At 36.1% G+C, this 16,846-nt stretch overlaps 3 pseudogenes; 2 read left to right on the forward strand and 1 right to left on the reverse strand.

Moving 5' to 3' along the window:
- Positions 1 to 4,749: 4,749 nt before the first annotated feature.
- Positions 4,750 to 13,869, reverse strand: LOC149193678 (uncharacterized; annotated as a pseudogene).
- LOC149193679 (beta-phenylalanine coenzyme A ligase-like) lies at positions 4,841 to 9,180 on the forward strand (annotated as a pseudogene).
- Positions 13,870 to 15,268: 1,399 nt separating the features above from the next.
- LOC149193680 (putative xyloglucan endotransglucosylase/hydrolase protein 32) lies at positions 15,269 to 16,819 on the forward strand (annotated as a pseudogene).
- The last annotated feature ends 27 nt before the right edge of the window (positions 16,820 to 16,846 follow it).

A 16,846-nucleotide genomic window follows, 5' to 3' on the forward strand; every position in this document is an offset into this window, starting at 1 on the left:
GGGGATTAGTTAGATCTCTTGAGAGAAGTGTGGATCTAAAGGATCTAGTTTAGGTGAGAAAATAGTGGATCTAAACCTGAATTAGTTCAGAATCCCATTTTGTATATCAATTTCATGAAATAGTGGCCAAGTGAATAGAAGAGATTGGAGAGGTTTTAGGGCCAAAAGGCCGAGAGAGGTTCACGTGATATATTCCAAGCCAAAGGGGCCTTTTGTAATTTATTGTAATATATGAGAACACTATATTTTGAGTGTGTGGATCCAAAACACAAACCTTTGTTTATTAATTGTTAACATGTTATGATTTGTTATTGTGTTAAGCTTAGGAGAGAGAGCATTTGAGAATGCATGCCGAAACCAATTTATGAGAATTAGAATATTTTTTAAGCGGGACTGAGCCTTTCTTTAATAGTCAGAATGAATATGATATAGATTAAAGAGGAGAGGTGATGCTTTGGGGAAGCGAGAAGGTGAGAATCTCTTGGTTTTCCCTAGATTTGGTTGGAAGCAGAGATCATTGATCAACAGAGTGATTAATGATCTCGCTGCAACAAAATATCAAAGTAGCATAGAGGAAGAATGAAGATTGGAGAGGGCCAAATGTCTCGTTATAGTTGAAGTGAGAACTTCCTTTTAAATGGAAGGAATGACAAATTTTCGATCATTGATCAATGATCATGAATACACAGAGGAGATGAAAGCCATAGAAGCAATTCCATGGTGGAGTGAATGTAGAGGAGCCCTAAACACTAGCAAAGCCTAAATACACAAGCGAAGGAACATATACTTAGTCTTTTAAAGGTCTTATGGAAACTATTAAGAGACATAATCGTCAAGGGGGCAGCATCAACTAACAACGTCAAGACGAAAGTATCATCCTAGAAGTTTGAAAGTGGTAACATTATAAAGATTCAAGATATTGTATCCAGGCTTGTGGCCTTGAAAATATGTAAGGATAAGTGGGTCCCGCCCAGAGATTCTATCTCGATGGGATTTTGCGAATCCCACTACCATTGCACTGGATTTAAAGAGTGGCCCAAAAAATTAAGTTGGTGTCCCACCTAGAAGCTCCTACCTAGCGACTATTATAATCACTTTTCTCATATTGTCAGCTTATTTAACCAGGCTTGCATGGAAAGTGGGCCACTCGAAAGGGATTAAGTTGGTGGTTGTAGCCAGAACGCTTCGAGGTGTCTTTATTGAATTTGCATAAGGGTCGAGATGAAAGAGAGAGGCTTGTGAAGATTTGGGGAAGGGTTTGAATGTATCAACCTTTTCGGCTCCTGCCATTGTTTAATTAAATCTTTCACTGTAATTATCCTGGAAAGCGACAACAAGATAGGGTTGAAGGAGGCATTGTGGGTCGACATGTCTAATTTGGGCCTACATCATGGTCCTCCATATCAACAGATTACAACTACTTAATGATATATGAAAATATTTATACTGATGTAATTCTCAGTGGTTACTTGTAATCCTAAAAACTATATTTTTTGTGCTCAGTAGAAGAATTAATCTTGGTGGCAAGATTGGTTTTGTATTTTATGGGGATAGAGAATCCGAAATAATTGTTGAATTTATTGTTTACAGTGTAGTATCATTATAGTATCACGTGACCGTAAGCCACTTATATATAAGAGATGAATAGATCCCACAATAATACATAATCTTACATCTAAAAAAATGTAAGTGTACATTATCATACTAATAAAAACAAATTATTATTTTTAAATAAAAAACAAATTAATTATAAAATTAATAACTATAATTAATGAAATTTTATTAATAATTAAATAATATAATTAATGAAATTTTATTAATAATTAAATAATATAATTAATAGTAATTAATGATTTCCAAAAAAACATAAAAACACCCATAAGTTTGGAAAGAGTAAAACTTTTAATATACCATTTTTTTTCCATTTTGTCTCCAAATTCAACACAAAATATAAAATAAAATTGGTATTATGATGTAAAACACAAGGTTAATAACTCAAAAAACACATAAGAGCATAAAACTGAATGATACTCCAATCAACTACATATTTTTTCTATAGTATAGAACAATAGGGCATAAAACACCATACAAATTCCATGACATGAAACTAATATGGCATAAAACACAATACAAATGCCATGACATGAAACTAATAGTTTTTTTTTCAATAACACCTTTAGGCGGGCCCACTCAAAGGGGCCATGCCTAAGTTGAGTTGACTTAACTTACAAAGTCTAATCTTTATGAACAAAGATTGAGCAACCAACTAAATTATCCGTCCAAACATGACACCTCACTTTTATAATACAAATTACAATCAAAATAATATGCAACCACTACAATGTACACCATCTTCCAATGTATTACAACTTTTCCAACAAAGATACAATGTACTAACACCTTCCAATTCGTTATAACTTTGCACCATGGAAGATAGAAATAAGATAGAAATAAAATGGGGAAAAATGCATGCAATGTTATTTACAATTTGCTATGATATTGTATTCAACATAAGGTGTAAAATCATTAGATTGATGTATATGTGAAGATTAAATGATAGTCTAGGTTTTATACATGTTAATGATGTTATTATATTCAACAATAAAATTTAAAATCATTACATCGATGCATCGACGGAGATTAAATAATAGGTTAGATTTCATACCTTATAAACATGTTAAGCTATAAATTCAGGAAAAAATAAAAATTAAGTCGTAAGTTTTTGCGTGAATTAAAAGGTCAGTGGTTTATCTTAATATCTTTATCAAACAAACATAAAAAAAATTAAAAAGTCAGTTGTTTATTTTAATTTCTTTATCTAACCAACCTATAAAAAAAATAAATAAATAAATAAAAAATTATCATCTATTTTATTTTTACCCTAAAATCTATGTTGGATCATTATTTAAAAATATGCTATGTTTAGCCATTATCACACCGTAAGGTGTTACTTTTTGAAATCAACTTTCCACTTGCCCACTGTCATTATTGAAAGCCATAAGATTTTATGTTAGACGATTAAGAAAAATTCAACCTTACGATCAAAGAAGAGTAGTTACTAATTCGTTGATCTGCAGCTGCAACTGCTTCAACTATCACGCCCCGTATCTAAAGGCTTCAACCGTCGCGCCCTGTATCGCCCTGTATCTCGTGTGCACACCGGCAACTTCCAAGAAGTAATTTTGCAGTGCTCCCAACCCATTATTTTTCTTTGCAGTATGATACAATGCAATTCTTAATTGATTTTTCCGAAAGAGGGACTGGGCGTGGCTGTGGCCAGGGATGGGGAGAAGAGCATTTACCTCGTTCTTAAGGACATCAGCGACACCGTTGGGGCTTGGGACCTGTATGGCTCCAATATCCCCTCTCCCTACCACTCGTTATAGGTACAATTCATTCATACTTTTTACTTTTTCTGTTGTTTTGTGTGTGTTGATTTGACTGACGGGGTTTTCATTTGTGTGGTACACTTGGTGAATGGATAGATAGGCAGTGTTTATATATCGGATTTTTGTATTTGAAGGCACGAAAGAGTTCACAGGAATCACACAGTTGGTGTGAAGGAAAGACGCAGTTGGTGTAAGGGAAAGAAGGAGATGTTTCGTTTTCTCTTTAATTTTTTATCCATTCATCTGATACACCTATCACTATGATAATGATGAGCAATCTCTGATTTCTAACCTTTCCTCGTGCTCTAGACGGAACATATTTGTGGCTCAAAAGCTCTACAACTTATAAATATCACCATTAAAGCTTATCGCAAGTTGCATTGTAAGTGAAGCTGTAAAATGAGATCTATAAATTCATATAGCTATAAAAGTCTATGTTATATTAGTGGAAAATTGAACAATCCTCGTCCTTGTCTTCGCCATCCGTTGAAAGGCTTTCGCTGCCTCTGTATCATTGTTATGTTATACGGATTCTTGCCATTTAGAGCTTAGATTTTACCAGTAGAATCCGATTAATGGCAAGGTGGGAAAGCCGAGGAAGGACACTATTTTCTTTTCATTATTAGGGCCCGTTGTACTATGTTGCAGTTAACCTCTCTTCGGCATGTGCATCATCCCTTTCAGTGACTTAGAGTTCCTAATTTCCCACTATTTCCTCCTATTTAAACAACACACATACCCAACTTGTGCACCACATATCGCTCTCCAAGTTTTTTGTTGAATTGTCTCACCTAGCTGCAGGAATTTTAGGGTTGTTATTCACAAACCCAGTTTTGCTGCCCTTTTAATCTTGTTGTAGGACTTTGAATTTGGTAGACTTCATTTTTTCTCAAGAGAGAATTGATAATAAATGCAAAACTCCCTAATGGAATAACCTTCCTTGGCGTGGAATCTTGTAGGTCAAAGAAAAACCCTCATTGGCATGGAATCTTGTAAGTTAAAAAAAAAACTAAACATATATATATATATATATATATTCCCTAATGTCTTTTTCTTCAGAAAATTAGGGAATATATATATTTCTTTTATAGATTTATTCTCATTTTAAGAACGCATTATGGAACATATATTCTCTCCTTAAAGAATATATACTTTTTATTTACCACATCTCAGGTCTATGAAGAGTCAAAATTCTGAGCGAGAAGTATTAAAAACTAATTACGCCGTAAGGCATTTCCCTCTGAAATGAACTTCCCTAAAATCTACCTATCATCCCTGTGTGCCGTTAGATTATGTGTTAGACGATTAGAGGATTGTTAATCGTTCAATCAATGGAAGGTAGTTGAGTGGTTGGAACTGTTCACGATAACCTCACGTCACCGCAACCGTCGCAGGGTTTGGAATGAGCCTGCACTGGGAAGCTGAAGCGAACAAAGTTATTCCACAGAGCAATGGGTCTCCAGATCGATCCCTGCAGTGGATATTGCAGCTCCAACCAGACGTACTACAGTAATCGAAAACTAGTAGATTTTCCCCAAGACGAATTCTTGGATCTCCCCACCTATGTCTCCTCACTTCGCCACAATGGCTGCATAGCCCTCATCGACTCTGCCACTAGGGAAACCACCACATTTCCCCAACTATGGCAGAGCGTAAAGTCACTTGCCGCAGGTTTAGCCAGCCTTGGCATAAAAAAATATGACATTGTACTCATCCTCTCGCCGAATTCAATCTATTTCCCCATAATCTGCATGGCTGTCTTGTCCATTGGAGCCACGTTACGACCACCAATCCGCTAAATACCACAGCTGAGATAGTGAAGCACGCCAGAGACTCAACAGCCATGTTGGCCTTCGCCACGCCATCTTTGGTTGTCAAATTGGCAGCCACCAAATTGGCCATTGTGCTCATTTCTTCTGTTGGCATTATGACTCAGGTTTGGCACTATGGCTCAGGTGTTGTCCTTGATGGTAACTCACTCAGATGGCAGATCACAGTTCAAGCTCTCAGAATGGAAGAAAAATACATATACGCAGGTTCCTCTTAACCAGATTGCGTATACACGCGGGATTGATGATCAAAAGTCGTGTATGTGTATGCACGCACTTTCATGCACGGAAAAGCATGTACATGTGGGAAAGCTTATTTTTGGGTCCATGGTATTTGGACCTATGGTCTTGGACCTTGGTATTGTGTCTGAAGTATTGAACCCAAGTATTGGGTTCCTAGTATTGGTTCTCTATGGTTTTGGACCATGGTTTGAGTAAAGTCTTAGACTATAAAAAGGAGGAGATCATTTGGCAAAAAGATAGACTCAAGTATTGAATATCTTATGAAGAGAAAGATCTGGAATACTAGTGATTGGTTTCTGGTGCATAGCTGAATCAGAATCAAGGAGGAACCTAAGCGCAAAAAGATGGATAAGTTCTATTGATGGGTCAAAACTCAAGTCTTGAATAGTAGTATCTTTGTGTGATTTTGATTTGTTATATTTGGCGCATGACTTGATCTATAAATATGATAATATGGGTATAACTAATGTCTGAATATTTGAAAGAGTGAATTATCTTTTATAGATCTGTACACAGGTTCGACACATCAGAGGCGCGTATACACACTGGTTCAGTAAATCAAAACAACGTATACGCTGGTTGGCCTTAATACAGAAGCGTATGCACACAGGTTTCTGCATATTGAAGTAGCGTACGTCTCTTGAAATATGTTTTAGCTACTTTTGTTTATTGCTGCAGTGTTCTGGGTTCAGAATTGGTGTCTGGTTATTGTTACTATTTTTTGGATACAGCATTCGGAGAAGTGACTATTTGATTCAATTTGTTTGGTGCAAAGGAGATTGGTTGATGCAGATATACTTGATGTTTGATTGATGTTATTCATGGATCCAGTCTGAAAATTTATGAAACATGGTCCCTGGAAGAAAAGAGAAGGTTGTAGCCTTCTGTAGGTCAACACCTACGTACTAGTACCTCAGCTAGTACAAGAGCTAAGGGGGTTGTAGCTCCCTTCCAGGAGAAGCTAGAGAACAAGAGAAGGTTGTAGCCTTCTGCAGGTAGAAGCCTGTGTACTGGTATAAGTCTGCACCAGTACAGATCCATTGTAAAAAGAAGTTTCTAATTGAAATAAGATAGAAACGAATTGCAGTAGGTGGTTTTCACCCACATTGGGTTTCCACCTTATATCTTGTGTTCTTGTGTGTGACTGTCTAATCTATTTTTTACTTTTCCTGGTTACTGTTTATATGGTTCTGACACACAGATTAATGATCAACATTAGAATAATAAATTAAATTACAATTCTTCAAGTTATACGTGAATTTCCTTAACTGTAGTTGCGTATATACGTTGTTTTCACTAATTGAAGTAGCGTATGCAAATCTGATTGTGAAATGAAAAATAATTGACCTGATAATACTAATTCACTCCCCCTCTCAGTATTATTTCCAACATGTTCTTCTTCATCTGAATTAGCCTCCCAGAATGACCAAAATTACATCTCTACTCTAGACAAGCTCCTGACTTCGAATCCTACCCATGCCCCTATTGTTAAAATCTGGCAAGACGATATTGCCACACTGCTCTATTCCTCCGGGACTACTGGAACGAGCAAAGGGGTCATTTCCACCCACAGAAATCTGATTGCTATGGTTTGCATTGTGCTGAAGCGCTTGGGATTCACTCCTGAGAATAGTACCCGGAATCAGACTGATTCGTTCCTGGGTATGGTGCCCATGTTTCATATATATGGGCTTGCGGCTTTTTCTTGTGTGTTGCTTGGTTCCGGATCCAGGATTTTTGTGTTGTCTAAGTTTGATCTCATGGAGATGCTTCGGTTGATTCAGAAGTACAGAATCACCTATTTTCCTCTTGTGCCTCCCATTCTGTTGGCTATGAACAAAGTCGATATTGCAAAGAAATATGATTTGAGTTCTTTGCACACTGTTATATGTGGTGGAGCTCCCCTGAGCAAATATTCTATAGAGCTTATTTCTTGGTTCCCTGGAGTCACAATAAGACAAGTAAAGTTGTTTTCTTCTTTTCTGCCATGCTGGTCTACTTACTATAGAAATACAAATACTAGAACACTAACTTTGCTTTCTTTTACATAATTTAAAGATATGGACACTGACTAGATAATCACTCTCTCCAACCACTCAGGAGGGTATAAAAAGTTACTATCCGTCTTTATTAGGTAGGTTAAGTGTGCCTCATTCATTTTTAGCCTAGTGCAGTGATTGTCCTGTAAGGGAAAATGAGGGCTAACAGGGGCCTTCTATCTTTACCTTTAAACACAGGATTGACCTTTGAGTACCTATACAACAGAGCTTTTACCAGCCATATTTGGAATCTATTGTTGAAATGCATCTGGCCCTAGCTATGGATCAGAGAAAAGTATTTTGGAATTGAAATAATAAGCAATAACGTTTCCTTCTAGTTAGCTATAACAAAGTCAAGATTAAATTCCACGAACCTTTTTCAAGTTTTTAGAAACAAGAATCTGCATTCAAGAATCACTCACCTCAAGAAAAAGTAGAGTTCATTAGACTATATTCCAGCTTCGATGTTAGGCAGATTTCCTACCTCTTAACAAACCAGGCTGTGTAGTCTGGCTAAATCTATGCACAGTAGTGGTGTTTTTCTTTGGGACCAAATTGCTATAGCTTGGGTGACTAGGCATTTGGGATTAAAAAATAGCTAGTCACAAACTTGAAGCCTACTGAGCAGATGATTGTATGGGAAGGATCAGCCTTTTCTTGGCCTGCACATAGGTTTGACTGATAGCTTTTTCCCACCGATATGATACTCTAGAGCCCAGGGGCACGTGTACCAAACATAGAAAGCATTTAGAGGTAATTTGAAGTATATCCTGGATGGTGGATCGTAGATATTAGCAACATCACACCTATGGGGTCTTCTTAGCGAATGTGTATATGCCTAGCCATGCTTACACACAAGCATCTAACAAGTACAAGGGCTTGCATTGAGCATTGAATATCTCTGACTAATCATCAACAACTAACATAGTTTCTGCCATTATTTTGCTTGCTACCAAGGTATTAAAGCCATGACCTTACAACTATCTCGGTAAGCTTACACCTAGGCTATGCTTTTTCTCAAGTAAGGTTGCATGATATTTCACAGTGCTATTGAAGCAAAGATAGTTGATCCTGTTTCAAGAGCTCCTCTGCCCCCAAACCAGAAAGGAGAACTATGGCTTCGTGGTCCATATGTCATGAAAGGTATGTTCTCTTTTAAAACTTTCTTTTGTTCATAATAAAGATATTGAACAAGAGACAACCTTAAATACAATGCATAGTTCAAAACCTGCTCTAGAGAGGAAGTATTTCATCGAAGTTTTATACCAACAAACAAAATTTTAAGATGGTGGAATAGAGTTATGCAAGTGGAAATAATTCCAATCCAATTCTTTGGAGGTTATCAATTAGCTGTGGTGAAGCAAGCCCTTAAACTTGACTTCTTCGCTTAAACCTGAGAAAATTACATCTTTTGGAAAGGGAAACTTCTGGAAGATGAGGATCGTGGATATGTATCATTGCCTTAAATAAACAGATCTTTTAAAGGTCAGATTTAAAGATTTAAAAAATCATTTTTACTCTATTGCAGGTTATTTCAGCAATCCAGAAGCGACTAGTTCAACTCTGGATTCGGATGGTTGGCTACGAATAGGTGATCTCTGTTACATTGATCATGAAGGCTACATCTTTGTAGGGGACAGATTGAAAGAGTTGATCAAATATAAGGGTTACCAGGTATAATCTGCTTCTCTTTGAGAAGTCTCTTAACTTGTTGATGTCCAAATTTTGCAAATGATTCAATACTTAACCTCAACCATAACATAACTTGGAGACCCATTGCTCTGTGCTATTTTATTCATTACAGAAGTAGTGCTATTGAAGCAAAGATAGTTGATCCTGTTTCAGGAGCTCCTCTGCCCCCAAACCAGAAAGGAGAACTGTGGCTTCATGGTCCATATGTCATGAAAGGTATGTTCTCTTTCTGAAACTTTCTTTTGTTCATAATAAAGATATTGAACAAGAGACAACCTTAAATACAATGCATAGTTCAAAACCTGCTCTAGGGAGGAAGTATTTCATCAAAGTTTTATACCAACAAACAAAATTTTAAGATGGTGGAATAGAGTTATGCAAGTGGAAAGAATTCCAATCCAATTCTCTAGAGGTTCTCAATTAGCTGTGGTGAAGCAAGCCCTTGAACTTGACTTCTTTTCTTAACCTTGAGAAAATTACATCTTTTGGAAAAGGAAAATTCTGGTAGATGAGGATCGTGGATATGTATCATTGCCTTAAATAAACAAATCTTTTAAAGGTCAGATTAAAAGATTTAAAAAATCAGTTTTACTCTATCGCAGGTTATTTCAGCAATCTGGAAGTGACTAGTTCAACTCTGGATTCGGATGGTTGGCTAAGAACAGGTGACCTCTGTTACATTGATCATGAAGGCTACATCTTTGTAGTGGACAGATTGAAGGAGTTGATCAAATATAAGGGTTACCAGGTATAATATGCTTCTCTTTGATAAGTCTCTTAACTTTTTGATGTCCAAATTTTGCAAATGATTCAATTTTTAACCTCAACCATAACATAACTTGGAGACCCATTGCTATGTGCTATTCTATTCGTTACAGAAGCAGTGCTATTGAAGAAAAGATAGTTGATCATGTTTCAGGAGCTCCTCTGCCCCCAAACCATAAAGGGGAACTGTGGCTTCATGGTCCATATGTCATGAAAGGTATCTTCTCTTTCTGAAACTTTCTTTTTTTCATAATAAAGATATTGAACAAGAGACAACCTTAAATACAATGCATAGTTCAAAAATTGCTCTAGAGAGGAAGTATTTCATCGAAGTTTTATACCAACAAATTTTTTTTTAAGATGGTGGAATAGAGTTATGCAAGTGGAAAGAATTCCAATCCAATTCTCCAGAGGTTCTCAATTAGTTGTGATGAAGCAAGCCCTTGAACTTGACTTCTTCGCTTAACCCTCAGAAAATTACATCTTTTGGAAAAGGAAACTTCTGGCAGATGAGGATCGTGGATATGTATCGTTGCCTTAAATAAACAGATCTTTTAAAGGTTAGATTTAAAGATTTTAAAAATCAGTTTTAGTCTATTGCAGGTTATTTCAGCAATCTGGAAGCGACTAGTTCAACTCTGGATTCGGATGGTTGGCTAGGAACAGGTGACCTCTGTTACATTGATCATGAAGGCTACATCTTGTAGTGGACAGATTGAAAGAGTTGATCAAATATAAGGGTTACCAGGTATAATTTGCTTCTCTTTGAGAAGTCTCTTAACTTGTTGATGTCCAAATTTTGCAAATGATTCAATACTTAACCTCAACCATAACACAACTTGGATACCCATTGTCCTATGCTATTTTATTCGTTACAAAAGCATTCCAGATACTTAGCTAACTCCCCTATTTCATGCAGTTGTTGAATTTCCTCAACCCTGCCAATGTATTTTCCCCCAATAAACAACCTAGGCACCGGCATGGGCTTCCCCAAAAGATCCTGCAATTCCTGCTGAAAAGGGGAATGCATGGAAATATCCCATTCATCGACCGAAACCCTGAAACCTCGAAGAATCAATTTCACAGTGTAGCAATCCTCAAATGTTTTCCTTATTCCCCTCAAGCTCGTGAAATACAGAACCACCTTATCTTCTCCCCCGGGGGGAGCCCTCAACTTAGCGTTTTTGATAGAGGATTTTTTGGATATGGGGGGTCATTTGGTCGACCTCTCGTCTATTATCTGCTGCAAAGTATTCACCCTCGCCTGAATGCTACTAGATCGGAGCCTGAAAGATTTGCCTGGGGTACCCTTTTTGTCTTCTCCGCTCTTGCTTCCCATGCTGCCCTCACAGACCTCTGAAATGGGCTCCATCGAATCTCTGGGGAAAAATTTCATCCATGGCTTTCCTAAATGTAGAAATGAGATCCAGATCAAATAAGGTTTCTCTTGCTTCCCGTGCTACCCTGACAGACCTCTGAAACGGGCTCCATCGAATCTCTGGGGGAAATTTCATCCATGGCTTTCCTGAATGTAGAAATGAGATCCAAATCAAATAAGGTCAGAGATGAATCATCTGACGATGACTGCTGCGTCCAAATGGTTTTCATGATTGAATCTACAGGAGTCGAGGGCGAATCCGCCCCAGAGGAAGAAAATCCATTGAGAAATCCATTGCCATTGTCGAAATTTTTCTTCAAATTCATGTTGGGTGTTGTTGAAGATGCCTGCGAATTTTCGTCTGCAATTTTTACGCGAGGGGTAACCTTGTGCCATATAGAGACCTGACAACTGACAACCCAAAAAACTTCAAGAACTTGAAGAAGATATAGTATATTGGGTAAGATTTATTGTTTCCAATTCCAAAAGAGCAAAATCCTTTCTCACTCATGTCACAATTTTCACTCATACTTCTCTAAAGTTAAGAATTGTACTTATTAGCGGTCCAATGCATTCACAGGCTTAGGGATCGTTTCACTACCTTTGTTGAACAGGGAATGATAATTTTGTATTGGGAGAAACATATAAAGAGCATTGCTCATTGAAGTTTTTTTCAAGCTTTTGTCTGGATTATTGAATGTATTAGAACTAACTTTAGAAGATGGAGGAACCAAAATACCTTTTTGTAGCTGATTGCTTTTTACTATAAAGGAAATTTGAGTTTCATCAACATTGAATTAATTAGAGCTATTCTAATACTTAGCAACAGATGTGTCGTAGGTTATATTCCTTTCTGATGATTGGTTTGGTTTATTATTTGACATTTCCTCCATGTTATGTTTGTCCTTTCCCATTGAAATATTTAACAAATCCCCATATCTATATTCTTCTTTAGTTCTTGTTGAATAGGGTCATTCTGAGTTTCTTCTATCTTATTTTTGTAGTTAGCATTTTTGTATAGGGAGCATGCTTATAAATATTGGTACACATTTAAGAATATTTCTATAATTCTAGTTGTTTACAATGTTTAGAAAAAGTGAATAGATATGTTGATATTTAGGTCATTGACATAATGCACACACTATATGGATAATGGATTCCACACTTTATGCCTTACAGCGTTTCCTTTGCGACATCTGGTGCAAATGCTAGTATTTGTTTATGTGAATAGAGGCAATCAGAACGTCTATGCCCTAACGTTGATAAAAAAGATCAAGAAAGCAGCCACACTGACGTGATCGTATAAGAACAAATCACCAGCCTGAGGAACAACTTTTTCAACGCTCATAAGAGCTATTTTCATGCTAACCTTTATTTCGTGTATAAATGTCAACATATTGATTTGACAATATAAGGATAAATCATATTGGAATTTGGGCAAAATACCTCTAATATTAAATAATTAAAGGAATTTGGGCCAAAACAAATAGTTCCCCATCATAAATTTAGATCATGATATCTAAAAATGGAATGTAGATTTACAAACAAGTAAAAACGTCTTTCATGTATATGAATGCCATAATTGGGATGTAGATTGAATAAGAATTCCTTCGGGTTTTGTGGGTTTCGTTTATCAATTTTTTGTTAAAATAGTTCTTAATCATAAATTTAGATTATGGTATCTAAAAATGGAATGTAGATTTACAAACAAGTAAAAACATCTTTCATGTATATGAATATCGTAATTGGGATGGAGATTGAATAAGGATTCCTTGGGGTTTTGTGGGCTTCTTTTATCAACTTTTTGTTAGCCATTATAATCAGTAATATTATAATTGCAAATTGATTTTAATCACTACTATTATAACTTCAAAACTTACTAATGCAACTTCTCATATTACATAAAACCTAATCAAAATTTTGAATTAATAACTTAAAAACAATTATGTTTTCAATTTTATTTCCAAATAATCTACACCCAAAATTCTAATATTAAGTTACTCTACATGAATTTAAAATTTCAAAACTCCAATATTATATTATTCTACATAAATTTAAAATTTCAAAACATAAGCCAAATATATTATATATTTGATTCCAATATTGTGTTAATATATTATTCAAATATTATATAAAGCACGTATTAATGTTACTTTAGTATTATCCTATAATATATTATTCAAATATTATCCAAAAACATGTTTCAAATCCTGGGAACATAAGGGACAATCCAAAATAAAATTCACTGGTTTGCAACAAGCATCAACTCTTTCATTGCAGAAAACATTTGAACCATTGGATAGAAGCCTCTTTCATTGCAGAAAACATTTGAACCATTGGATAGAAGCCTTGGGATATCCAGCAAGATTATGGTTGTAATCAACAAAATAGAACCCAAATCTCTAAGTGTACCCCATTGCCCACTCTCAATTTTCCAACAGAGACCACACAAAATACCCATGCACATTTTCCAACAGAGACCATGCAAAATACCCGTGCACATCACACCCATCCTCCCTGTGCCAGTTCGTCATTAATAACATATAATTAATTGGTATTTTCTACTTGTTATTTGATTTCATAATCACACTTCCTGCTTACCTGATAGCTCGAGAAAGGTTGGAGAGATAATCATGGTATTTTATCCGTCTTTCATCGTTCAACGCCTTTTCTACATGAATCTAAATACTGTTGTGGTCATCCATTCCTGTAGAATGATGACAATATCATCATGGTCAAACAACATTTAGAATGAGGGATTTCATAAGTGGCCAGAAAGATTCAAGGTCTAGATGAGATCATCACATGGTAAGAGCAATACAATTTTACCCCAAGCAATGTTCACTCCTTTCTACAAAGTGAAATATATTGGTTTTCCACCAACATTTATTATACCAAAATTATGAAATGCATTTGAAGACATTGAGTCACTATGGAAAGAGAATGATGGGCACCTAGTTGAGGCTATGGAAATGATTGAGTTAGATAAAATACAATGGTCCAAAGAGACAACAAATAATACCATTATTTTATAGTTTGGACATTTTACACGAGTGAAATAAGGATAAAAAGAAACAAGTAACTAAATTAACAACATCATGTAACAAATGTTGAGGGAGTTTATTAATGTTCCCCTTACTACTAAAGTCTTTCTATTAAGATTTCCTCATAAAATTAGACCAATTTCTAATGAAAAAAAACTATTATCCATTGCATTATGAATTAAGGTGATATGAGATTACTTTGTTATGAAATGTTTGATTTAAATCACTTACTTATAAAGGTTAATCTTAATGAAGAGCATTTTCCTAAATCCTTCACTTTGAACAAAATTGCATAAAATTTTGACTTCTTTCTTCTATACTATTCTTTCTTATACCTCTGCGTTACGGCAACATGTGGTGCAAATGCTAGTTTAAAAATATATTAAATAAAATATAAAGATGGAAAGGTTTTACCAGCCTAAGATATATATTAGATGTAAAGGTTTTACAAAACATATATCATTAATGAGGCAAGTAATAAATGAATTTATAAAAATGTGTACATTTTTTGTATGTGAAATATGATAATGATTTAATATTTGAAGTTTGAGAGTGAAAGGCAAGCAAGCCTTATGCTACACCAGAAGTCAAAAATGTAATTATTCGCAACAATTGGCCACTCGTCATTATCCATAAATCTTCGTTCTGTTTGCACACGCCAATAGCGCTGAAAAACTAAGTGATGTTGCCCCTCATCTAGTGGAGTAGTTGTGCTATAAATTGGATCCATTCGTAGAACAAACTACCAACGAATTTCGTGAGTGTATTTGGTACGTAGTGTATGATGGTTGCCCAACTCTCAATATTCCTCACTGATTACAATGGCTGGAAGGGCATTCTATTGCTCTTCTTTCTGTTTCTTGGATTGCTTCACAGTCCAGTAATATCCATGAAGAGTTTGGCTTCTGCAGACCAAAACCCTGCAATACCAATCTTACCTGGCGTTCCAGTGATGAATTATTTCAAGACTGAAATTTTCAGAGGGCTATGCTAATCTATGGGGTGGGCAACACCAAAATGTTTCCAAAGATGAGTCCTCAGTCACACTCACATTAGACAGATTATCTGGTAACACACTTCTTGTTTCTTATGAATAATTATATTCTCTATCCTTTCTGTTTGCATTAGTGGGGATAGAATGTGTCAGAGGGATTTCTTGCCCCCACAAATAAGGTCTCATAAATCAAATTTATGAAACTCTGATTTTATGGTTAAATTATTGATATTTTATTAATTGTTTATCATGCTGAGAAACTACGTGATATGTGCTCTGTTTGTGGCATCAGGCAGTGGATTCAAGTCAAATGAAGCATACATGTATGGTTTGTTCAATGCTGCTGTTAAACTTCAGGGGGGCTATACTGCAGGAATTATCACTTCATTCTATGTAACTATATTCATCTTCATCTTCTATTTGGGTTTAAAGCATCAATTAATGAATCAACTCATGTCATAAGATTATATAGAAATTGACTCAGAGGAATTTGAGTACAATTTTTGATCTATTGATTGGAATGGTGATATTTCAGTTGTCAAACAACCAAGTTTATGAAGGGTGGCATGACGAGATAGACATAGAGCTTCTGGGAACAATACCAGGGGAGCCTTACAAACTCCAGACCAACGTGTATGGGAACGGCACAGGAGATGGGCCAAATCTGATTGGCAGGGAACAGCAATTCCATCTCTGGTTCGACCCTACTAAAGACTTTCACAACTACACCATTCTCTGGACGCCTCATCAAATCCTGTATGTATAATATATGAAATCTAATTATATATATATTTTGTGGGTGCTTGAGGTTAATTCAATTGGTCGAGCCACTTTTGATATTACGAGGTTACTAGTCATTTTTTGTGTTATTAAGATGTCATGGGTCATCTTTTCGGTAAATGGGTTTAGTACAAATAAATATTGAAAATATTCTATTCATCTAATTCCAAAATATTCTTGAATCCTGTTAAATTCCAGGATTATTTCTCATTATATTCCATCCTTTTATTGTGTGGCAGGTTTATGGCGGACAGTATTCCGATCAGAAGATTTCCGAGGATGAAGAGCCTGGGAGTGACATACCCTTCGAAGCCCATGTCGGTTTATGCAACAATATGGGACGCCTCTGCATGGGCCACAGATGGAGGACGATACAAAGCCAACTACAGTTACGAGCCATTCCTCTCAACTTACACCCACTTTATCACCATCGGCTGCTCTTCCACGAACGATGACGATATGCGATACTGCTCACAGGGTTTTCTGGATTGTTTTATTTCTCCGAAGCTCAACCGGGAACAGATTCGAGCTTTGGAGGCAGTGAGAAAGAATTACATGACCTAAGATTACTGCCAAGATCTTCAGCGATATCCCAAGGGCACAATGCCCGAATGTTCTGTCAACGATTTCCATATAGGCTCTTCCAACCATTCAATCGTGGACTGAAAGTGAGGCTAGGCTGCTAGCCAATGA

The sequence above is a fragment of the Pinus tabuliformis genome, chromosome 2_2 (assembly GCF_031772625.1).
Source record: "Pinus tabuliformis cultivar Carrire ecotype Pingquan chromosome 2_2, CPIR1, whole genome shotgun sequence".
Lineage (NCBI taxonomy): Eukaryota > Viridiplantae > Streptophyta > Pinopsida > Pinales > Pinaceae > Pinus > Pinus tabuliformis.